This window comes from Erithacus rubecula (assembly GCF_903797595.1).
Source record: "Erithacus rubecula genome assembly, chromosome: 4".
Classification (NCBI taxonomy): domain Eukaryota; kingdom Metazoa; phylum Chordata; class Aves; order Passeriformes; family Muscicapidae; genus Erithacus; species Erithacus rubecula.
This window is the reverse complement of record NC_136686.1, coordinates 42,859,230-42,885,765: the sequence shown is the minus strand read 5'-3', so window position 1 is coordinate 42,885,765 and position 26,536 is coordinate 42,859,230. Positions and strand designations below refer to the sequence as shown.

General features: G+C 35.9%; 1 long non-coding RNA gene across 3 annotated transcripts in view; it reads left to right on the top strand.

Moving 5' to 3' along the window:
* The first annotated feature begins 693 nt into the window (after positions 1-693).
* Positions 694-26,536, top strand: part of LOC306801276 — a 76,592-nt gene continuing 50,749 nt past the window's right edge. For all 3 annotated transcript variants that reach the window (XR_013774040.1, XR_013774041.1, XR_013774042.1), the window contains exon 1: positions 694-747. This is a non-coding gene — a long non-coding RNA (uncharacterized lncRNA). The remainder of the gene's footprint in view (positions 748-26,536) is intronic.

The window sequence follows — 26,536 nt, the reverse complement described above, 5'->3', positions numbered from 1 at the left end:
TGTATTTACTTTATGAGACAAGAATAATTATTCTCCAAACAAACCACATCACATTGTGAGTAGAGGCAATGCCATTTTAAAAACTGATATATAGAGCTGTTCAGCATTGTTTTCTCAGCTAGTCATGTCTGTAATCAGATTTCCAATGTTGTGGCTGTTTGCTGTTGCTCTTACCTGTAGGCAAGTATCACAGATTGTCATACTCTTTGAATAAATCATTTTGGGAAGTGTTGCCATTGTTTTTGAAAGATTTATATCATTTAAACAGATCTTGGCAGCAAGCAGCAAGGGTGCTTGGGGTGCTGGAGAAAAATTATTCCTAAGCAGGCCGAGGGTTTCAGATACTAGGCAGAAAGAAGATCTAGAAAAAACAAGTTATTATCTACCCATATGGTAGAAAGAAACAAAAGCAGCCAAGAGACACACTTTGCATCAAAGTGAAAGGAGGGCTGAGTAATTTGGTGACAGTTACATTTTTGTTCAGCAAGGCGAGTGACTGCCACATATTGAGAATATTTTTCATTTGTTGACTACCATAATGCCAATGTTCAAATCTTCAAGTATTAAGATTTTCTTAAGGCCATTTCTATGGGATTGTTTCAGGCCAAGGATAGGTGACAGCATTTATTGGACAGAAAATAATTCACTACAAAATAGCCAAGCTGCTGAGTATATATATTATCCATGTATTTTTTTAGAAACCTAAAAGTGCTTCTACTGGACTGGCTCTGGATCAATGCTTTTCTGGTAAGATATTTATATTTATTAGGCCACTTTTCCTCTAGCATAGGATTGACAAGTTCAATGGCACTTATTCTTACTTAGACTGTGTAACTGCAAGGAAAAAGGCAATTACTCCCAGCTGGATGAAAGAAATTTTGGACCAGTATTTGTAGGAGTAATTATTTTAAATGTTTTAAACTACTAAAGTCATTCAGACACAATACTCTTTTTTTCTGATTTTTGTGTTAGATTAAATTGACCATGTGCAGGTGCTAAAGAACCCACAAAACCTTCTTTGTATCACTGAACCAGATCTGTCCTCTTCAAGAGCTGTGAAGCATCCTATGTGCTAAATTAGTGATTTCCACCATTCAAGGCAGCAGAAAACTTCACATGCACTGTGCTCATAAGATGTCAAATACATACAAATTATGGTAACCATCTATATTTCAATCCATTGCGACCCAAGATATTAAAACTTTTATTTTACCAGGAAAAGTTGACGACAGGCAATGCCAGTGAATGACAGTAAATTGACTACAGCACTGTTAGAATTGATCTAACAATATCAAGGTGGTTAATTCTGTTTCCAGTACAGATTCTAGGTAGCAGTTCATGCAGGGAATAAAAGCATTTGTATCTCCTATGTAGCTGCAGGAAGTTCAGGACACCTGCAGCAGGCAGAGATACAGACGTGGAGTTCACAGATGTGTCCTTACTCCACTTGAAAGGAACAAACCAGTATCAACTACCATTTTGGTCTCTTTTCTTCAACAGTCACTTCTGTTCAAATGGTCCTACTTGAAAACTGCAGTGATCTGAATTATGACAGTACAGTCTGTGAAGAAAGAATTTCTTTTAGGAAATCAAAATCACTTTGGCACTTCTGGGTCAGAAGCCAAGTATTATTTTCTATTGGAAAAGTTATCAGAAGTTCATACACTACTTGCAATATCAGTGTCAGAGACCTCTCACCAAGAAGCCAGATTCACTCCACACTATTCCTGAAATTCCAAACAATTTCAGTCTTTGTGGTATGAACACAACCTGTTTCTGTGTAAGGTATGAATAAATTTATATGTTAAAGATAAACATTATTTTTGTAAATAATGTATTATGTAAAAATAAATTATTATACTATAGTAACTCTTATTATAGCATGACTAGTTGAGATTTAACAAAATCCTCCCTTTCAAAACACTTTTTTTTTTTTAATTTCCACATTTTCTTTTTAACAGAGACTGCTGTATACACTTTCAGAAAGTTGTTCCTTATTTAAAGTCTGAATGTGTGTTCTAACTTGTTAGTATGCATCCATGGTGAGGGAGCTGGTGTATGTCACTGCTAGGCATTCTCAATTGTCTTTGAAATTTCATTGGAGTTGAAGGAGGTTCCTGAGGATCTGAAGGCTTCTGTCTTCAGAAAGGGCAGGAAAGGAGACCCAGGGAGCTACTGTGTGGTCAGCCTGACCACGATCCCTTGCAAGGTGATGGGACAAACAATCCTGGAAGCTCTTTCCAAATCTGTTAAAAAGATTTGATCACCAAGCCACCAAGAGTGGCTGAGAACAGTCAGCATGGACTGGTCTGACCAGCCTGACCGGCTAGCCCCTGCTGGTGTATCCAGGGGCTCATCCCAGGAAAGTGCTGACTTACCTCCTCATTAATGACCTGGGACTCTGCACTCTCAGCAGCAGGGGTGATACACAGCTGGGAGGAATGGCTGATTCACCTGATGGATGCTCCCCCATTCAGAGGAGCTTCAATAGGCTGACAGGGAACTCGTGGAGGTCAACAAGGTGAAACAGCAAGTGCTGCTCCTAAGTAGGAATAGCCTGGTGCATTAATACTCTCAGTATAAGCTAACCGGTTGGAAAGCTATGTCCTGGTAATCCCTGTAGACAACAAGCTGGTCAGAAGCCAGCAAAGAAAAGAAGGTTCTTGAGGGGTATTAGGAAGAGTCTCACCAGCTGTTTGAGGGAGGTGACCCTTCCCCTCTACTGAACAGCAGCAAGACACATCCCAGTACACGAGTCATGGACACTGAGTTCAGAGACAATAAGGAGCTTGGACCAGCTTGCAATGTTCAGCCTGTTCAAGGAATGTTCAGCCTGTTCAAGGAATGTTCAGAATGTTCAAGGAGCTCTCATCCATGTATATAAACACCTGATGGGGAACTAAATGAGATGGAAACAAACTCCTCTCTGTGGCACCCAGTGAGACAGCAGGCAGAAACTGAAAAAAAGCAAATTCCACTTAAACATCAGAGATATCAGTCTCCAGTCTTGGAGATATTCAAAATCGCACTGGGTGCCTTCCTTATCAATCTAGCTGTGTTGTGAGCATAGAAGTTAGACTAGAGAATATCCAGGGTGCCTTCCCACCTTAGCCATCCTGTAATTCACTGATTTAGTCACTTCCAATGATCCATTGTTGCAGACTTGTTTCTTTAATTTACTTGGACCTAAAGTCTCTACTTTTCAAACTCTACTTTTATATGATGAAGTCATCCTCATTCTTTTGCAAGGAAAATCTGAGTAAAGTTGTTATTTTCTGTATAGATAGCTAAATGCAACCTCATTGCACAGCAATGCTGATGTTAGTTCTGTTCCTGTTCAGATGCAATAGGACTATATTAACAATGAGGAAAACATGTGAAAATGAAAAACATGAATCACAAATTTATTTATATTTCTAAATTTATTTCAGCTAGTGCTTAGTTTGATAAGCTGGAATCATATTTATTATAGAATGGAAATAAAAACAAGTATTTGTTGTCATTGAAAAATTATATATTATGCCACCAGTGCACAGTGCTGGAACTGGAAGTCATATAGCAACTAGTGAGATACCATTCTTAAAACAAACATGACATTGCCATTGGTTTTTAAAGTGATTTTTGTGAATTACAAAACTGATTTTTCTGAATAGAAAAAAAAATATGCCAAATACAAAACAACTTGCCCACTGGTATGGTGGATAACAGAGTTAAAAAAGAGAAGTAAGAATTTGGGAAGAATCTGAGTATATTTCTCTTTCTCTGATGAGTCTGTTCCCACAGGTTGCTTCTTGTGCAGTCATTTCTGGCTTCAATTATCAAGAGTTTTTAGTTCTGAAACTTCAAGACATCTTTAATGTACATTTTTCGCTTGTTCTTAATAGCTGTGGGCATAAATAAGTCTTTAAAATATCCCTATATGACCGTGGGTTACCTTTATAAAGACCTGAGTCTTTTTTTTTTTGCAGTATGACTGGGCAAAAGATGCAAACCAGCTCTAAGCCATCAGCTAGAATCTGATGTGTTTTGGCCATAACAAGCCACAATAACAACAATGCAGCTGCAGGGCTTCTGATTCCATACCTGCCAACTGGGTCCTGCACAGCTGAACAGCTGACTCCAACCTGGCCATCCAGGTACATCTTTCTGCAACAGACCAAGTAGATCTAGTGCTCCCTAGGCAAGTACAGGCAGTAAAAGACAAATGATATAGCCTACAATTGCTGCACAGCAGCAATGTCTAGGGAAACAAGATTTCATTGTGTTTGCAAAATCTAGTGAACTTTAATATGGCCCGAAGCACTCACATGGAAACACTAAAGAGCTGCTGTAAAATACTGCCATTTGTTTTTGCATCTTTCAGATGGTGCCCACCTGCAGTATATGTAGGGTGGGAGATGAAACTCCCTGCAGTAGTTTGTTCATGTCAAGCAGATCTCCTACTGCACCCTGTGGATAGCAGCAGGTGACAAAGGGCAGAGTCTTTGGTCCAGAAGGGCATTGGTTACATTGGTAAGACAGTTAAGGAAAGAGTTTGAGCTGATTCATGTTCCCTGTGAGCAGAAGTCCCCAAGATAAGTCAGCACATCAGCATAAAAGCAGATATAGGAAAGGAGCCAGTGCATGAAGCAGCAAGAGATCCCCTTTCCCACCTCATAAAACTCTAGTAAGATAGTAAAAGCACTGAGGAGAGAAAAGCAAATTCAGGCAAATAAGTCACTACATAAGCCTTCCCCAAAGTATATGGCTTGGCACAAGCCTCAGTGAGACTGTGCTGCTCCTGGGAAATTAGGGTTACAGCCAATGGCTGGGCTGCTCAGAAAGCAAGGAAGTGATGGTGCCACAGACACACTCCCAAATACAAAACATTCAGACATGAAAAGAGCTATACAGAAGGGTAGCAATTAAACTAGCAAATTAATAATAAAGAAAATGGACATTTAAATCCTAAGATTTGTATCTTTATGTGTGCTTTTTTATGGTTAAATATCAATGCTCAGGTGGTTCAGATAATTTTTGAATGACCCACACAGTCTGTAAATGTCACATTAGTGCATTTATGCCACAAGAAATTGTTGTGGTTCAAGCTGAAGTACATCTTTTCAGAAACTCTAGAAACCCTCCAGCTTTAATGCTCTTTATGTTACTAGCCTCCTAAACAAAATAATTTTGCTGCCCTCCTGGGAGCACAAAGAACCTGAAAACAATATGCATGCTTTATTTGGTAAGTAAATTATCATAAATTATAGCACAGCTCTGAGCACTATGATAAATCAGTGGATAATGGTTTCTGTATTTATTGATATGGTAAAATAAACTAACATATTCAGCTCTAAATGGCCACCTATTTTTGTCAGTACAAGTGCCCTGTACATAATATCACATCTAAATAACTATAAACATACCGAATTCACAAGTTCTCTATGAATTCTGGGGGTGACAGAATGCTCCCAATGCTTATTTCCAGAGCTGGAAGCCAAACTTATTTGTAAAAACACTCATAGCTCTAAATCTTAAGTTGCTTGTTTAATGACCTGAGTTATCTGGGAACCCATCTTAATTTTCAGATAACAAAAAGAGGTCTGTGTTTTGGCTGGTTTAGGGCAGCAAGAAATATTAACGTTTCTGACTTCTGGACTTCCAGCTTTTCTGGGGAAAAAGTGAGGCATGACAGTCAATCCCAGCATGTGTTATCTTCAACTTTACCCCAGCTGACTGATAGAGAATGATGAAGGATTTCTGACTCCACAAATAAGCATAAATTGCAGAGTCAAAAAAAAAAGTGTTTCTACTCAGGGACTATTATATTTTAGAAGGGGAGTCATACAAACACTCACTTTCAATGCACACCTGTTTCTCAGGCATCCTTTATTCCCTTTCCTTAAATTGCTTTTCTGTCAAACACCCCATGGCTAGAACTCATTTTTAGTTGGAATGAGGAGAACTGGAAAGAGGCAAAGGACAGATAGTAAGCCAGATAGGACAAGATGCTCAGAAACAGATACAAAATATTGCAGGATATTTAATCACTGGTGAGAATACTTTGTTACTGAAGAAACTATATGGACTGATTCTCTGATAGTCTACATGTCTTTATGCCATTATACATGTAATTAAAATAATAAGAAAAAATATCTTAAGTAAGAGTGTGAAACAATTGATGCTTGCTAATCTAGAGCATAACAAGCAGTTAAATAATGCCTGTGAAACTGAGCAGCATCATTAGGTACAATGAGATACGAGTTTAGAAAAGTCTCTCAAAAACTCCTGGTTTCTACAAAGTATTTCCAATCTCTTTAGTGTGTAAAACATTCTGCTCATTTGTGGTTTCAGACCATAGAAGCATTTTGATTTTAAAGAGGTTAAGTATAATCTTTGAAAACTCTAAATCATTTGGCCAGCACTGACATATTAGCTTCATTGTTAAACTGCAAAAAGCCAACTTGAAAGAACATGGAGACATAATGAGGAATGTTCTTGGTGTGCTATATAAAGGTAATAAATATTCAAAAGAAAGAATGTTCATTTGAGTTCATCACTTATCAGCATTAATCAGTAGGTACAATAAAATGGTATTTAACACTGTCCATTTTTACGTTGTGTATAAGGAGAAACCCGATCTGAGGTAAACTACCTGTAGTCACTGTCTGTTTAATGGAAATCTTTCTATAACTGAGGGCATATGTAATAGCATGAGGTGCTCAGGGAGAAAAGAGAATCAGCATAAGAAAATAATATGAAATAGTCATGCCCTCAGATCTTTCTGTTCTATTTTTCTGCCTCTGATGGTGCCCTACCTCTGACAACAAACACCTTGAAAAGATGTTAAAGAAAGAATAAGCATGCAGGCACACAGGATTTTATACAGTCACTGTGCTCACAGAAGTGCAGGAAGGCTGGCCATAAATATGCAAGGCTGAAACACATTAGATGATACTTAATCCCAGTTACCTTTTATTTATGCAATACTAGTATCCTCAAAATTCTGATTTAGCTTTTGCTTCACCCCATAAGCATGCAGTTCTACTCTTTAGTGGTTCTAGCAACAAGTTATAAATCTAAAACCAATCGAATCCTATCAAGAATTCAGATTCCAGATACACATACCATGAGTGTCCTATCAAGGTACATCTATAATGAAAAGGTATGGACCTTTTGGGCTTGAATAGGTAGAGTTACACAGGAGTTCTATGACTGAAATTTTATTCCATTAAAATTATCTGCAATTGCTTGAAAGCAGAGTAAACTGGAATTCAAACCAGATACTGCAAGCTTGCAATTTCCCAGTGTATAGATGATATTTACTGTATTCCCTCTTTTATTCATTTATAGAAAGACAAGTAAATAAATGTTTCTTTTTTTTTTTTTTTTTTTTCTGTGAATGTGTGATTTTGTTGGGCCTCATCTTTATGGCCATAACTGAGTTCACTGGAACTGAATAGATACTTTTAAAAATGAGTCTATCTGCATCAGCAGCAGCAATATCTTAAACTGAGATATCCTAAGCTGCATGGGTCCTTAACTAAATGTCTTGCCACAAGGGGAATTCATTAGTATTCTGTATTTCAAAAGCCTTTAATGAGGCCTCTGTGGCAGAAGGTGTCCTTAAAATTGTATCCTTGACAAACATCTTCTTAATGTTAATTGCATTAGGAGACAGTAGTAGAATGGAAAGAAATCTAAAGTGGCAACAATGAAAATGATGTACTAAAGTATGTTCCAAACATGTAAAACTATTAACGTTTACTGAGCATTAAAGACCAACATTGTCTTCAGCCAAGTCATTAACAATACCATTTTTAATGGAAAAGAGTGCAGTTTCACCCCTGCAGATTCTGTAGTACTATTGAAATATAGGGATGAAGTTTCTAGCTTAGACACATTTGAACAGTTACTGAGTACTTTCATTGCATGATTTAGAAAATTGTAATTTATGCATCAGAACACCTAACTTCTGAATAATTTTGTGTAAGAATTTAAACAGAGATAATAAGAAGGGAAAAGTTTTCTATAATCAACAAAACAAGGAGGAGGAGGGGGTGTTGATGGAGGGAGAGAGTTAAGTATTAAATCTAGTTGAATGTTAAAGTGTTTGTGGTTTGCATTTTACTGTCTAGGTTTGTAATAACCTATTCAACACACAAGAGCATTTAAACTTAAGGGACTGGAGCAAGAATATAAACCACAATGGCAACACAAGTCTAAAATGTCCTTTGAAAGACTAGAAGGAAAATATTTTCATTTGAACAGAATATACAGAAATGTGAAATGCATGAGCGCTGTAATAAATGGCTGGAAAGGGAATACATGAATTAGATTACTCTGAAGATGATGCATTTACAGTGTCATTACTGAGCTTAGCTGCTTAAATTGCCACTGAGGTGATGCCTAGAAGTGTAATTCATTTTGTGGTTTTAGGCACTGCAATGTAAGTTTACTGTGTATGAAGATAAAATTTTATCTTTCTTTGCCAATAAAGTTCAACTGGAATGAATCTTTGACTGACAGTAGGCAGTGTTCTACCTCCAGACTCTTTAAAGTATTATTCTAGGAAACAGCAACTTTGGTTCTATGCAGAACTCCTGATAAATCCCTCTCAATGGGTACTATGTAAGATAAATTAACCAGTGTCTTATTTACCTATATTTATTCTTACCCTTCCACTCATTTTCAAGAAACGACTTCTTAATTTGGGGTCAAAAATGCTCCTTTGTAAATGCATTGAGTACAGGCATTCAGTAAACAGGTCTTTTCTTTATGTTGGAAGTTCCTCTAAAGAAGGGCTACACTGCTCTTCAGTATTTTTTCTTTAACTTCAAAATCCTCCTTCATAAAGAGTGAGCACTGTTTGTATGCTATGAGATTGGAAAATTGGGTTTAACATTGGTTGGGATGAGATTTATTGCTAAGTAGCAAGCAAATAAAATGAGGTGAAGAATAGGTGATTTTAGTGAGGGAAAGGAAAGATAAACCTATCATGCAAGCCCTAAGGTTTTTCTAGAGCTCACCAGTGCTCTAAACAATACTGGTTTCTGATGAGAGAAAAAGAGCAAAATATAAGGCAGCAATAATAGCCTTATTTTATTTTTATTACCCCTATGTTGCAAGTGTCGGTTCTGTAATATGCCTCATTTAGTAACTCAGTGCAGAAAAAAATGTCATTTTCAAACAATTAATGTGACCCATTTTTTTATTGCAGGAAAAACTCTACTAGTGACATCAAAAAAATGAGAAACAAAGCACATTATGCATCCAGTTCTTTTTACATGGCTGTGAATTCTCAGAAACAAGAAAAATTGGTATTTATACAGATTTCCTTGCTGAGATTCCTTCTTTTCTCAAAGCTTGCAACCTTGTAATGCCACTTACAATTATTGCAAGAGAACATGTATGTCTATATGTGGATAAACTAGTTTAGTTATGCCTGCCTGTGCCTAAAGCATAAATATTTATTTTCAAGCAATACACCAGGAAAAGAAAGTAATAGGCAATAAAAATAGCTGTGATATCAATATGCATGTATATTCGATTTGCAGTTGACAATTGAAGAAATGTAAAAGCTATTCAAAAACCAGTAGGAAGCAAAATTATGAGAAGAAGAACAGGGTAGTGGTAAATAACATTCTTCATGCTGTAACACAATATATACTGACAACTCAATTTTATGTATATATTTTAAGAAGATTACTGCTATATAAACAATTATTCAAGATGGGTTTAGAAATTTATTCATTTTGATATACTTCAAGGAAATCTAGTAGAATGAAGAAGTTGGAGCAGATTATGCTTCTTGTAGGTGTAATGTGTTCAACAATCTTAAAAAAGCACAAGGCTTATACGAACACTTAGAAATTTTGATTCTGCTTTTAGGTAGAAGTAACAGAGAGAGGAGCAAAATATGAAGTGTCTGGTATTTTGTGAGCATTTTAGGCCATAGATAGGCTTGCAACATCAGCCAGCAGCAGAGTACTCTGGTCTCTGGTCAAGAATTTTGATGTCAGAAGGAAAAGCCCACTCAAATGTTACCTAATAAAGGTGCAGGAAAGATAGGTCCATACCTGGGGACCCTGATTTTTATAGCACATTAAGATCTCAAACCTTGAGTTTAAAGGAAAAAAAAAACTGCTTTAGAGATTTTTAAATAAATTACAAAAATTCAACCCTGCTATGTCTTGTGTAGCACCTGTCTGAACCTACAGACACAATAATCACTGCAGAGAGGTTCCAGCAGCATCAGCTCTCTCTCCTAAGGTTCCATTGCAAAGATTCAAAGTTTCAAGAGGATCCTCAGTGTCCCTGACTATGAAAGTGTGCCTGAAAGAGAGCAGTGCTGTGCATCCACTTGACTTTACTTAAGTACAGGGAGTCCTGCTGGCATTCCTGCCTTTCTAAGGAGCTTTTATGGATACTTAAAACAGAAGAGCCAGGACATATATACTGCTATTCTCCACACCAAAGGACGAGAAAGGAATATAACTACCATGTGTCCAAGCTGAGAGAATGAGCCTGAGAGGAAACCCACACAATGCCATGCTTATGCTTAAAGACAGAACTACCCCTTCCTCCTTCTAAATCCTTCCTGGAAGAAACTCTGGAGGTATTCACAGAAAAAATGTTTAAGACAAACTCATGAGCTGCCCTACTGTCTAGTGCCTCTCAGCTGTCTATCAGCAGCACCTATTCAATAGCACTTGCCATCACATTATGATTTTAATGATCAGAAAGTTGCCTTTTGCTTTTATTTCCTATAAATGAGGCGGCAATATACAGAGTTCTAGAGTAAGTCTGTTAATTTTACAGTCACCTGAGTAGCCAAGATTATGAAAATAATTCAAGCACTGCATTTGTAACCCTACTGAGAGAGTTGCCTTCAATTTTTCAAGACATGGCTGATGTAGACTGTATTTTTGGATTCAGCACAAGTACTTTGCTTTTTGAGGTTCAGAGTTATGAATGGATAGAGAGATACTTTAAAGGGTCACTGCCTGGAAACTGCATACAGTTTTGGAAGAGTTTTGATGAGATTCAGTCTGTGAGAAAGAGACAAGGTGCAAGTTCTGAGCAGCAGAAGAACTTAGCAGTAAATTTGAGTCAAACTTACTGATAGCACAGCAGTTGAGAAAGAAGTTTCTTACTCTCAGCATATGAATCATGAAAGCCATTAATCTTCCAGGCACCTTATATAACAACTTGAAAGCATTGGAAAAACCTTTCTTTAAGACTTCCAGGTCTATTTGTTACTAAAGAAAACACATTCTGAGCAGTTAAAGTTTATTGGTTGGGGCAGGAATGCACCATCCATCCCACACCTGAAGTCAGCTCCTCTGGGCCTCTACAATGCAGGATATCTACAGGGGCTGACAGCTAGAAATTGGTTTTAGGGAGTTCTGCACTTCTGCTGTGGTAGCAGTAGACCAAACTTATATTGCATGATATTGTATTATACTGTGTTACATTGTATTATATTGTATTATAAATTTTGTTATTAATTCTATTATACTATTATTTATATTATTAATTCTATTATATTATATTATTAATATCTTTAAAATACTGACACCCTGCTTCATGCACTTTACCCAACATCAGGATGAATGAGATGATCCCAACATTGTGTCTCTGACAGCCCACCAGACCTATAGCATCACTTACAGCCCCATGATTGCTGTCAGTGATCCAGTAAGTCATGTGTGCATTGCTCCTCATCTTTCTCACTGCCTTAATAAAATTTGAATTATAATGTGTTGCTCAACAACATCACCATTCAAACCGCATCACCCTTGCTGATACTGCTCATGAAGTCACATCCAGCCTGATAATGATGAATGTTTCTTCAGTATGACTCTGTAACTGGTTGTGTCAGGGGAGAACAATCTGGAGGATGCTTTTTTTCTCATGAGGATTTTCACATAAGAGGAATCTGAGTACAGACTCTCTTGCTTTCTGAAGAATGTGGGAATTTTTGCTAGCTCTGCTGGTGCCAAACACCCAAGTTACCATCCTCAGAACAGGATCTTTACATAGCCTGCCATTTTAACTGTGTTTCCAGCCTGCTACCATAACTTCATTCTCTAAAATTACACATTACAGAGATATTTTTTGGTTTTAAAGCTTTTTGTATCCACCTTTACCAAATCTTTGCTGATTTTTTCTGCATTCATGGGTCATAGTATTCATTAATTTATAATGACAAAACAAACAAACAAAAAAAACCCTTTGAATTGCTTTGTAAATAAAACTAACTTCAGAATAAATCTAATACGAGACAGTGAATTAATTTTTAAAGATCAGCCATATTTGGAACCATATGGGGCTAGACATTTTTTTCTCCATAAATATCATAAAACTCTATAACTATTAATTAATCCTGGTGTTTACTTTAGATGTAACAGTAAGTTACTTGACCAAAATCTCCCTTCTGGTTCAAGAAGACACAGTATTTTTTATCCATGCTTTCTAACTTAACATGTCCCCCCATTCCTCAAGCCACTTTTAGCAGTAACATATAGTCATGTTTGAAGCCTCTGTGAGTTTCAGAAGCAGAAAGTGCTCCTAAATTCATGGGATATTAATCTCATAAAATGACATTCCAATATTCAAGTTTCTTAGCAATTTTTCCCCCCTAAGCTTCTGAGAAGGTGTTACGTTATGAACTTGCAAAGTACTAAAAGTCACAGTTGTAACTGGATTTTATTAAACTTTATATTTGCAAAATGAATAATTCTTGTAGGTGCCATCTTTTAATGTGACTAACATATAGGTTATCTGTCAAAAAAAAATTAGTTTGGTAGTACTGAAACTTATACATATGGATGGAGAATACATGGCAAATTTTATTGAACAGAGTATTTTCTTGCCATAAAGCAGAGTTCATTCCTCTCTTCTTTCCTGGCACAGAGCAGAGTTCTTGTCCCTCTGCAGCTGTCTCAGGAATGAACACTTGTCACTGCTGAGCTTCAGGAACATCCACTCTCTTGTTTTTGTCTCAGTGGCCATGTGGAACAAAGTCAAGCTGGGGAACACTTTTGCATGTAAAGCACTTTCTCTTCTTGTATTTTTTTTATTGTTAACCCCTTAGGGTCCCTGCCCTTGTCACTCTCTCACTATAGTGAGGTGGACAGAAGGGAAATGGCTTACTTGGGATTTAATTCAGGGCAAAGTAACTGAAAGGGATGAGGACCATACTTTGTTGATAATATTTTTTTGGAATCTATACAAATATGCAGCTGGTTTGGGTGTGCAAATCACACAAATGTCCTTATGTTTAGCATTTCAGTCTCAGGATAATAACTAATAAGCCCACAGCCACTCAGATGGCCTAAAAAAATCATCAGTTCTTTGATCCGTCAACTGAGCAATCATTTTAAAATGCATTTTAAATCACATTTCCTTTCCCTCTGTATTGTCCCTCATATACTGCTTATGCAGTCTTCAGCTATATTTATGCAAACTAAATTTTCTTGCATGAAATATAGTGATTCTGAGTTTTCTCCTGGCATTCTGGAGTGAATATTTTCTTTGAATTAATTATTTTAATTTAGTCAGTATAATCAAATTCAACCAATTATCGTAATTTATTTTAAGGATTATTCTGTCCAATGTATTCCTTACCACAGCAAGTAACCCTTGTGAGAAGGTCTTAAAAGTTTCAAATGTCAGAAGAATTTTAAATGTTCTAAAATGCTACTTTGAAAGTTTAATAGCAATCCACAAATTCCTTCCACTCTTAATCAGACTTCTAAACACAAGAGGGATTTTTAAAAGATTCTCCAAATGTTTTACCACAGAATTGTTTAATTAACTTTCAGATGTTGCTCAGATACCTTCACTCCGGAAAATACTTTATTTAAATAAAATTAGCAAACATTTTGTTTGTCTTCCAGTTCAATTTCAAAAAGTCTACAGAGATGCCTCTTTAAAGGAAAGTATTATTGGCAAAGGATTCTCTAATAAATCACTTCAGAAACAAAATAAAAAAAACCAACAATCTTATATTAGAACCTTTGTTTTGAATACAGTCGATTTTACCAACTTTCAAATACACTGTGTAGAGAAGTGACTGTCCATAGCTAGGAAGAGAATATTATTATTTTAGCAGGATAAAAAACCTTGAGAAAATAAAGGTAATTCAATAATTTTTAATGATTTTTATTATTAAAATTAGAAATCCCAGGTGTGATATTACGCTTACTTAACAAATTAGAAATCCAAACATAATTAATTCAAATATGTTTTTGAATTGTTGCAGCTTTAGGAACAGTTGAGATTTCTTCTTGACTTTTAGGAAAACTTCCATATATTGGCAAATCCTTATATATAGAGGGACTCAACAGAAGAGACTTATTGAAGCTTCTGTGAGACTAGATTTACTTTTGCAATGTCTACTCTTACAAGATTCAAGATTCTGCTGAGTCACACAGTTTAGATTAGTCCCATTAGAAAATTGTACTAAAGTCCAGGTCAAGTAACTTCATGGAAATGAGGTCCCAAATGTTTTATTTTCATAAAGGATGTCACATAAGAGTGAAGAGCCTTTCTAATTAATTCTTACTTGTTGATATGGAAGGCAATCTTATCTCTTTGCTATAGATAAGAGGCAAGATTAGGGACCAAAATATTTCCAATAATTACTTACAGTATCAGATAAATATATGACCGAAACACAACATGCTGGACAGACTCCCACTTGTTAACAGGTGAAGGACACTCAAGCAGGAACACTGAGGAAAGACCAAGATGACATCCTGGAAGAAGAAAGAACAAGTTGAACAGTGTGTCAAATTCCTGTCTATTACCTTTAGGGTTTGTATTTTTCTTCCAATATGTTAAAGAAATCCCCCAATCCAGCAGTTTCCTGCTGTCAGTAACCTCTTCTGAACTCTTTATTTCACCTCTCCCTTCTGCAGACTGGTCTCTCTGGAAAGTACCAAGCCACTAATGAGATTAGCCCTACAGAGTTTATCCTTGTCAATGGACTCTGTAAGAAATTATCATGATGACATATACATACACTTTTAAATTTTGTTTTAAAATTCCAACCTCAGAAATTAGCCTATATTAAGCTACTGAAAAAGCAGTACTTTTACAGTTAGCAAGAAGTATTTCTGCTATAAAGTCAGATGCTCATCAGACATTCCTCAGTCAAGAAATTAGAAATTCGATTGTGAAAGGTGAATATTTTGAGTAATTTTTCTCTTTTCTGGCAAAATTTACTCCTCACATGTCAGATAATCATAGTTTGCAAGAAATCCTTTAAAATTGTGGGAGATGGAGTGGTATGTCTGTCTTCAAAGAAGGAGAATTTTTAAGTCATATGTAATGAATGAGAGATGCTTCTATTTGGCCACGTTATTCTCAAATGCTGAATTTTTGTAAACAGTGTACACTATGTCAGACTAGTAGTTAACTGATTTTTTTTCTTGCCTTAGTCAGAAAATGTTTTAAAATGCTCCTTTCACAAATTCTTCACTAAGACTCAAGGGCCTGTGAGCTCTCTGCTGAGATTTTACATGTTAGGATGCAAATTTACACAGATACAAAAATACAGAAATTACATATTCTCCTTTTGGAGGCTTTATTATACTATTATAACAAGATTTAAGTGAACTCATACCCCTCATAATAGCTAGAAGTCTGTAACTACCACAGTGAAAATTTTTAGAATGTAGATAGACAAATCATGGAATTTCATTTTCAGACCAATGTAAATTTATGCAATGTCATTTAAAATTTCCATTTACCATTTATTTGAACATTTCTTTCACTGAAGCATCTCAGTATTTCCAGCTGGCACTGTCAAAGTATTCTAGCAAACACAGCAGAGAATGAGTAAGTAGAGTAAGTCAAAATTGTCCATGAAAAATTAATCAGACACAGGATCCCAACTAATCTTTCATATTATATAAATCTCTGCTTTCAGGTGAGAACTAAAAGCCTTGAAATGTAGAAAGTAATTGAGAGGTAGAGGTATTTGCTATTTGTAATCCTTAAACCACAGTCAAAATTAGTGGTAGTTGCTCTTCAGCTTGTTTTCTCAGGGATGAGACTTGGTTTAAGCATATCAAGTTCTGTCTTTTCATCTGTATACTCCTCTTAATATCTTAAAAAAATTGCCAATCTTCATCTCTCTCAACAAAAGAACAGAGTTTTCAAAAAAATGTCATATTCCTGCAAGTTTCACCCCTTTTGGTATAACAGAACCTTCTGTAGCATAGGCAAAGGCTGTAGAACCAGTTCCCATCTGTTTAGTTGGGAACTGGTTCCCAGTTTAAATTACTTTGCACCAGGCAGAGCACTTCTTGTCCCAAATTTAGCAGTAATTTCTATGAGCAGAAAGGAAATGAAATCTCATTTTTTTCTGCTGCACCCTGTCTTATTAACTGAATCCTCAGAGAGCAAAGGCAAACAAACCAAATAGAAAGAATCAGTGAAGACTTTGAATTCCCAGATCACAGATGTAGATCAAATAAGAGAGAAAAAAGAAAGAAGCTACTCATGAAGACAATCATAATTGCCTTTCCTACAGCATTGTTGTAAGGATAACTGATGTATGAAGATACCATCAGAAAATAATTTGTGGTGTTCTCTGCTGAATCTCCAGTAGCTGTAGCCAGCACAAGCCACATGGGAATTGCTCTGCTGATACCCAGCACTGGAACACCTTAATGAAAGGTTGGTCAATACCCCAGCTGATTCCAAGCAAAATAAATAATAAAGTCACTGATTGCTGCTGCTGACTAACTCAGAACTAGAGTATTAAGCATAATTAATGATAATGAAAAATTTGGCCCACTGAATTCAGAAGACATTTAAATAGACACTGTTTTACTCTCTGAAGAAAATCACTTTTTTACTTGTAGACCACTTTCTATCACAGATGAGATGCTTTTTCTGCCTTTACATCCTTAGATACTTTATTTACATTTTTAAGAAGCATATTTTGAGATCTTACTTTTGTTTATACATTTTCTGTAAAGATACTGAATATTAATATGTTAATTGGCATATGCAGTAAATTATAAATTAGCAGCTTTGTATGTAACTGCAGCAACATATTGGAAATACAACTAAAGCATTTCTACCCCATTTGATTAAAATTAATTTTGAGTCCACTAACAGTATAATAAATTTAGTGTCAATCATTTTAAAAGTATTCTATGTTATAGGAGGAGAAAGCTATTATCAAGTTGAGCAATTAGAGAAAGTGTAAAGCAAAAAAAATAGCCTGCCAAATTGCTGCTAATACTGATTAAGATTTAAACCACCTTCTGCTTTCTCATACAATTTTACAGCAGATAGGAGCTGAATTGTGTGCATTTGGAGCCAATGAAAGCTGCAGTCCTCAATGCCAAAGGATCATGCAATTGGATACTCTATTTTTATCCTTTAATTTTGCCCCATTTTTTGCCTTATCTCTGTTCTATTGTCATGTGTCCTTTCTTCTCTCTAGTAAGTTCATAGATGTAGTACTTCTGCTTTATGTTCCAGGTTCAAGTAAGTTCTCTAAAGACATAAATATCTCAGCAAGCTGTTCTCTCCTGCACTTTATTAGCACCTCATGAATGCATTGTTATCCTGAATATTTCCTGTCTACTGCTCTTTTCTTCTTTGCCTATGCAGAACCTGAGCCAGTTTCCTTACACTCATATGCTTCTCCCTTTGCCATGACATCTGTGTTGCAGCACTGTCTGGCTGCTGGAACAATAAAAGGCTGAGTTTCAGCACACCCGAGTGCTGGCAGCCTTCCGAAACAATCTCAAATTCTTTTTAAAATGATCTTTGGATATTTCTTGTGAGGTTTTGAAGACAATGGGCAATTACTGAAACAGATTTCTGTGAATCTTGTGAGGACTAAAGTTGTTCCTATGGTTCCTACTCATCTCTCAAAATTCAGCCTTGATAATATGTAGTGTTTTTGCCATACAGCATCGTCCCCTGTGTCCTGCATGTCTTTTCCAAGATGCAGCAGAAATAAAACATCTGTAGAGAGTTTTCTTGTTCATTTACACTGGAGTAATTCTTACTACTTGCTACCAAATACTATTTTGTTATAGGGGAACATGGTACTGATGGTGGTGGTGTGTGAGTATAGAAGTCCAGCATTAAGAAAAATTATGACATTTCTCATCATAATGAACAAGCTTGTCTAAGACTAGATGTACAACAAAAACACACCTCACAATAAACAAATGTAGTTCTTTCATCACAAATCATCTTCTGTCATAGCCCTTTTCTTCCCTCTGGAGATTAAGATGCTAGACCTAAACATACAGGTAGAATGCTTTAAGCAGATAGCGTAATATAATGAGAACATTTACCATCCTCCACATCTTACTCCTTATCCTCTGGAATATTTCCAACCTATATTTATTTTTTCCAAACCAAGATTTATTTAAAAGGTTAAACCACTTTTTCTACTTTTTTTTTTTCTTAACTTCCAAAGCCAAAATTAGTGTGAGAGAAAGATAAAATGTGAGGACTAAAGACTGTACAGCATTTTTGAGTGATTAGATAAATATTGATTTTGATTTACATGACATAAGGAAGAAAGCTGAGTGAATGTCTTCAACTAGCAGCTAAGTCTTCCAAATGGTGTTTCATGGTGAACTTATTTATAAAACTGCATTTTCTAAACTCCTCTCAGTTTTAAGGAGTAGTTTTAGTAGAACACTTCCTAAGATGATGAACCACCAGAAGCATTGAAAAGAAGTTCCTATGGAAAACTATGCACATAAGTACTTCTGCATCCCACATCAAAAGGTTTGGTGTCTGACATAATTCTCTTCAATAGTTTCAGGAAATCCTACTTTTTAGATTTTCAATTTTTTTATATTTTAGATTCTAGATTTTGTATTTTCAGCTCAAGTGGAAGCAGTGATTAGTGGCTTTCCTCAGGATTCAGCATTGGGACAGGCATTTTTTAACACTTCTGGCAGTGACATGGACATAGGGATTGAGAGATCTTCAGTAATGTTGCTGACCACACCCAAGCTGTGTGGTGAGGTTGACATGCTGTTGGAAAGGGGTGACATTAAGAAGGACCTTTGCAGCATTGAGGAGTGGGCCAGTGCAAACCTCATGATACTTAAGTAGATTAAGTGCAAGTTCCTGCACCTGGGTCAGGGCAATCCCAAACACAAGTACAGACAGAGAGGAGAATGAATCAAGACTAGCCCTGGGAAGAAAGACTTGGTCATGTTTGTAGATGAAAATTCAAAATGACCCAGCAATGTGAGCCTGCAGCCCAGAAGAACAATGGCATCATCAAAAGAGGAGTGGACAGCAGGTCAAGGGCTGCCCCTCCATTCTGCTAAGACCCCACCTGGAGGGGGTGTCCAGCTCTGGGGTCCCCACACAAGTAGTACATGGATCTGTCAGAATGAGTCCAGAGGGGCACAAAGCTGACCACAGAGCTGGGGCACACTCCTGGGAAGACAGGCTGGGAGTTGGGGCTGTTTAGCCTGGCAAATAAAATACCCTGTTGAGACCTTAGAACAGCTTCTGCATACCCAAAGGGTTCTTAAAAGAAGGCTGGAGAGGGACTTTTCACAAGGATCTCTAGTGATACAAAAAAAAGGCAAATGGCAAAAGGCAAATGAAGGCAGATAGGTTTATATTAGATATGAGGAAGAAACCTTTACTGTGAGGCTGGTGAGACAGGGCACAGGTCACCCAGAGAGGTTGTGGACTCCCCATCCCTAAAAGTGCTCAAAGCCAAGTTGGGTGGGGCTCTGAGTAACGTAGCTCCCTGCCCATGGCAGGGGTGTTGGAACTAGATGATCTTAAAGTTCCTTCCAATTCAAACCATTATATGATTCCATGACTCATTTGAAAGCTTTAAAAATAAATTATGTAAGGATCTTAATATAATTTTTTATTCTATCCTATTTTAAAAGAAATCTTAAGGCTGTTAATTTTAGTATGATTCAATCTTCTCCTTATGATTAAATTTGTTCTTAAGTCCATGAAGTTCTAATTCTATTTTATATCAAAAAAAGAGAAACTGCTCATCGTGATTCCCACACACATAATCTGATGTTACCAAGGTAACTTCTAATGCTTGATCATTGTTGGTTGTTCATTTTTTGGTGCAATAATATTTATCATGGACAAATATCTCTGGTTTAAAAGGTGCTCCTATATTCTTACTTCTTTGCCTTTTAGTCCCACAACATTTTCTCCATCTTTATTCTCTCTTCCTTCCTTCCTCTCCCACAATACTTCAGTGGTGCTGAAATATTCAGAAACAGAAGAAGTTTTCATGAAGACTCCAAGCCTTGTTGCCTTTTTTCAAAAGTTTGTATTTTTCAAAAATATCTGGCTCCAAAGGTCAAGTGAAAAAATCACATTAATATTCAATGGATTTTGGCATGTTATTCTGCTTTAAAAAATCCAGTTTTAGGAAATTGGAATCAGTGACTTAAACTACAAATTTTTATTGCCCAAATGATAATTTTAAAAGCCTCAGCTCATTGAAAAGGATCTCATATTCTGCTCATATTGGAATTCTGCCATTATATTAAAACATCCTAACACTGTTTATTATTCAAGCTTTCCACTGAGTCAACTCTCTGCATTGCATCATTGCCATTTTGCAACACAAAAAAACTAGAAAAAACCCACTAAAACCCAGGCTAACAACAGATTTCTGTTTTCTTTAAAAAAGATCTTTCTCTTTGCATTTCTCTTAATCCAAAGGAAAGTCTATACATCTCTTTTTTCCTGGAGCTACACTCTGATATTATTAGAAGAGCTGGCCCTTAGTGAACTTACTATTTTCACTGAATTTCACACTAAAATAGACAAGGTTTTCAGCAGTGGTCAGCCTCATCTTTGAACCTGTAACAAATGCAGAAAGGTTATATAGAGTTTATAGAAGAAGAAAGGAATTTTGAGTCAAGATGTAAAAATACCAGTTAATATCAGTTGAGTCCAGCTGAAGAACATGTGTCAGAAGTGTGAAGATCACTCAGCCTTAGTGTTAAAACCCACCAGGCAAGAGGCTGACCAGGGTGAGGATCACTCAGTGGTGGGAAGAAGGTGGGCCAAGGCTGATATCCAACAAAAAAGGTAGAAGTTATAAAGTGAGCATTGAATGTCAGTTGCATTTCAAAGTAAAGGAATCAGTTAGAAAGTCTTATTTATCTCTCCTTGGTCAATAAAAGCACAAAGATAAGAACCTAATATGTAGAATACAGTATCTACATTGCTTTGGTGTCAAGATGCTCCTGTGAACATGGGGCCAAGCTATTAATCCAAGGTTATAAAAGTGATCAGAATAAAAATCAACTAACATAGTACATCAAAAAGAACTGGTTATTATTCTTTATTCTTTGAAGGAAAAACATTCACAGGTGGTGGACTGAATACATGCTGCAGACAGTCATCAAGTTTAACAGTGAAATGAGGATTAGGGACCCTTCTGAGTAGGAACAGCAAGAGACATCTTGCTGAAAGACACTAATGAAGAGTATGCTACTTATCAAAGAAAGAAGCAAGAAGGATGAAGCTACCTTTGCACTAGCTCATTGAAGATGATTTTTTATCAGGCAATAAATGTGGCTATTTAAAGCATTTTGAACATTCTGTAGTTTTATGTTTGTTGAACAGAATTGTTTGTGCAAAGAAATATATACAAGGAAAAATTCTTGTGATGAGAGGGAAAGAAATGGCAGAAGTGATGATACACCATATGATGTCAAACAAACAAATGGAGAGCAAGGGCATGTTACTTGATTTAATAATGCTAAAAAATCAAAGTATGGATATTGAGTAAATATTTTCTGGCACATTGTAATTTGCTTTAATCATCCTGCATTTCCACCATAATCCTAAAGTCATCATGGCATCATAACCATCATAATCTGAGCTGACATGCTCAGCTTTCCTTTCTAGCTGATGAAATAGCGTAAGTACTTCAAAGAACAAGTCTATTGATTTATTCTATAGTCTACATTGAGGTGACATAAGATATGAAAGTTGCTTTTTTCAACTGACAACACAGGCAAAATTGTCTAAGCTTACTATAATCTTGTCTGACTTCATAGTGTCTCAGGTTACATGGAGGCAACTCTTGTGTTTTGTATAACCTCATTTGTACCCTTCCAGTGAATAGAACTATGTCCATTTGACAATGAACTTTGGTGGTAGTTTATACTCTGTTATTCTTGTATTTAAAAGTTTATTTTTTTAATACATAGTTTATTGATTTGACATTCATGAAGATCCATGTCAGAAGTTTCTAAGCAAATATTAGAGTTATTACAAAGGAATACATGCAAACAGTTATATCTTTTTGTGGGTGGGTACATAGCACATATTTTGCAAAGAAAACTGGATATCTATATGTGGAAGAGAACATATGTTTGCATATCCATTCCCATTAGCTGTTATCAACTTTATATGCAAAAATTGGCTCTGGTTTGTATGGAAATGGGTGAATTAATTGAAGCATAAAAATTCACCCTCAGAGACTTCTACCAGAATTTAAATCCACTTAAAATATATTTATTGAACTGATTTAAATTTCACTTCCTTTCACTTTCTTTATGTTTTAATTGTCCATGTGAACAGCGAATTGAAGTTGTGATTGATTACTTATATAGACTAACCACTTAAAGAACTATAAAATAGGAAAAGGGTTTTGTAATTACAAGGTTTCAACTGCAGGTATTAGTATTCAAGAAGTGTGAGATTTCAAGGGAACATCAAGTCTCACAGTCATGAATTAGGAGTCCTCCTCCTCAACATAACTGACAAGACAACTGTCAGGACCAGTCTTGAAAACCACAACACCTGTGATATACCCTAGCTGCAGCTGTGGTTAGTGACTGTCAGTTGTTCTATGGCTATATCTGGCTTTAGTTCTAGATGAGGTTTATTTTGTGTTAGAAAGCCATTACAAATCTCAACAGTTATAAGGTGCAAATTTACTTTTTTCCCTTTATTTCTTAACTGTCTGGGGTAGAAAACAATTTCTTTCAACATGCTTGAGTAGCACCTTTTAAAGAGGACCTAGATCACTCCTGGAAACATTCTATATTATGTCTAAAGAAATTACATGCAACTATATTGTTACCATTGCATTTAATTTCCTAGACCCTTTGACATGTTCTGGATAGCACATCTGAAAGCAGGAAATATAAACAGACTTTGATCCCAGGATGAAAGCTGTGGACATGTCGATACAGGGAGCAGATACAGAGATGATTAGTGTGTTGATGACCCCCAAAACTATGGCCATTTCCAATTCTCCATGTAACTATTGCTCCAGAAGCTAGTCAAAGGCACATGCCCATGACAATGTTAAGAACTGGGTAAAGTAGAGGGCAGAGGAAAGAGAGATTTTGTTGTAATCAGAGTTATCCCAGAAAGGCTTTTCTATGAGTACTTGAAAAACAGATTATGAGAAAGAAACAGTTCACTCTCTAAAAAACCTGTACACACTGACAGGATCTCGTAACAGAAAAGCAAGGCCAAAATAATAGTCTTCAAGGTTATGAGTGGAAAACTGCAAACACGAGACATTATATGTGGCATTACCATCTGATTACCCTTTGCTTTCCTAGACTAAACTTGGGAAATCCAGACACAAAGATGTGTGATCTTAAAAAGTTTATCTGAAGCCTGCAAAGAAATATCAAAGGAAAATGGCTCTACTCATATAAAGGGTTTTAATCTGAACTTGTAAAGCCCTTTTGCTCTGGGCATGGCCTCTGAACAACTGAATGTCCCATACTGTAGCTATCAGCTTGGCTTTTCAGCCTGAACCATCTTTCTTTCAGAAGAGGCCATAATTTTCTTTTTTTGGTTGTTTTTTTAAAAATTGTGACACCCTTTTGATTCACTGTTGGCCTTGCACACAAAAGATCAAAGAGCAAGCTCCATAAATCACAAAACAATGGTGTAAGATCTTGTTTGCCCATGTATGCAAACAGTTACAGTAAAAATGAAAGATCAAATTATCAGCTCTTTCTCTGCTTGTTTTGTCTTTCTGTAGCTAAAGCAAAGTCTTTTTGATTATTTGTTTTATTTTGTTTTGATATACTGCTATTACAGTGACTTTCTGCTGAAGATATGTTACTGTGGAACAGCTGCTGCCTTTGTCATTTATTAGTTTAAAGGTATTCTGACACTGAAATTGAGTGCTCATTCACCTCAGTTTGTCCATGATGCTCTGCCCCATAACAGGAAGATGTCAATTTTATATTCAACAACATCTCTTTTCTTCCTTTCTGTTTCCACATTTGCAGTTTTTCAGAGGTTTGGTGTCTAGGCTTTTTTGGCAGGTTTTGTTTGCTTGCTTGTTTGTTTATTGCACTATGTTTTAGTTCAGTTTCACATACCTTTGAGCAAAATTCACGATTCTTTCCTCTGAAAAGCAATTTAAGAAGTTAAACTCTCTGAACAAAATCCCATGATTCTCAGAGATGAAAAGGCCATGAGGTTTGCTTCAATTCCAGTAATCAAAGGAGGTCAAGAAGGTCTCCTTTTAACTCTGCAAGGAGAGTCTCACTGGCTGCTGTGCTGCAGCATTGAGCCAGTTCTGTTCTTGATAAAGCTTTAATATAAGCTCTCAAGCAAAATATTTCTTCCTTGATTTTTACCTACATGATCATTAACATACAGAATTAGACACTAGTTTAGCAATGAGGCACAACATAAAATGTAATGTAGATGTCCTGAAAGATATTTGAAGACAATCAAAAATCTGGCTTATTTTTAATGGGCTGTAATGTGGAAATAGACTTTTCTTAGTTTAGTCCAATATTACAGTGGTGTATGTTCATAGTTTCATTATTAACATACACAAAAGCACCACTATTTTTACAGACAGATACTGTCATTGTATGAAGTGCTCTCTCAGATATAAATCTTAACAAGAAATCACTTCTATTAATATTCACAATGGATAAAACTCGATCTACTTTGTAATTAGAATCAATACATTTATGACTTTTAACTTGTGGCAGTTGAAATTTTTCTTAAAGCTAATCTGACGATGTTTGATACAAATTTATAAGACATTCTGTAACAAAATCATAGAACAGTTGGGGTTGGAAGGGACCTTTGGGGATCAGTCAAGCATGGTTGCTAAAGGTTGCCTAGAACCATGTCTAGATGTCTTTTCAATATCTCCAAGAATGGAGACTCTACAACCTTCCTGGGAAACCTGTACCACTTTTCTTCATGTTCAAATGGAACATATTGTGTTTTGGTCTGTACCCATTGCCTCTTGATAATATGTTTAAAGTACGTTTAAAGTCTGCATTATTTGAATCTCAAACAATATAAAATTTGAAATACATACCTCAAACAAGAAAACAGAAGAAAAATATTACCTATAAAACTTTTCAAGGTATCAGAATTCAAGTTCCTAAAATGTAGATTATATAAAATTCTGTATTTTCTTCTTCTCGTCTACAATTTAGTTTGTTTGATACAGCAGATAGGCTCAAACCCAGCTAATAATCTCTCTGCTCATTTTAATGAGAAATCTTTAGTGGCACTAGAAATAAAGAGAACACTTGTGATACTGGAGGAAATAAAAATGTGTTACATATTAAAAACGTAACAACAACTAAAAACCAGCTTGATACATTTCAAGTGCCATCCCCCAATCAGACTTTTCTGAAAACAAAGGTTATAAAGTTAGCAGACTGACAATTGCTCAGCATTCAAATCCTTTGCTTGACTATTTTTCTCAGATATAACTTAAATAAAACTATATCATGCTAAATAAGAGTGTTATTGGTTTTGTGCATGTAAGGTATTTATCCAGAAGTATTAAATCTCAGAAATAGTTAAATTCTATTATTTCCAACAATCAAGGCATGTTCTTTTCCTCCTCAGAAAAGGACTTGCAGGATTTTGGGCTTCCTTGATTGAGTGAGAGAATGAGATGAAGCAGGCAAAGCAGTGATAAGCTGTACTTTAAGCTTTACAGGAATCAGATCTCATTACAGTCATTGAATGAATATTTAAGTATTTAAATATTTCTATTTCCATTTTTAAAAAAATATATACCTGTGAAAAAGACTTATATGATTTAGTGTTTACAAAATATCAAAGAAGTTTCCAAATCTCCTACAAAACTACCAAAAACCTGTCATATTTCAAAATAAATCAGGAAAAAGTGATTGAACATCTTTAAAAACATATAAAATCACTAACATATCTTTTCATTAGGGAAGTATGAAACAAAACCATGATTGAAAGCAACTGCTTCCATGGATTAGTCAAAAAAATCAGTGTGTAATCAAGAAAAACTCTAGCCCTTTTTCTCATTAAATATGCTTTCTGAAATCAGTTCTCATGGAGATCCTCAGATTATATTCCCTGAAATTCAAGTATCTGTTAAGAGGAAAGTGTATGAATGCCTTCTGACAGGTCTGCTAATTATGCAAATTCAGTTGCATACTTTGATTTGGTCTCTTTAAACGAAGGACTAAAAGTGAGGTAGAATCAACCAGTCTATAGCAGATACATGTTTCCTACAGATTAGTTTTTGCTATTTACTGATTTGAAAAAGAACCAA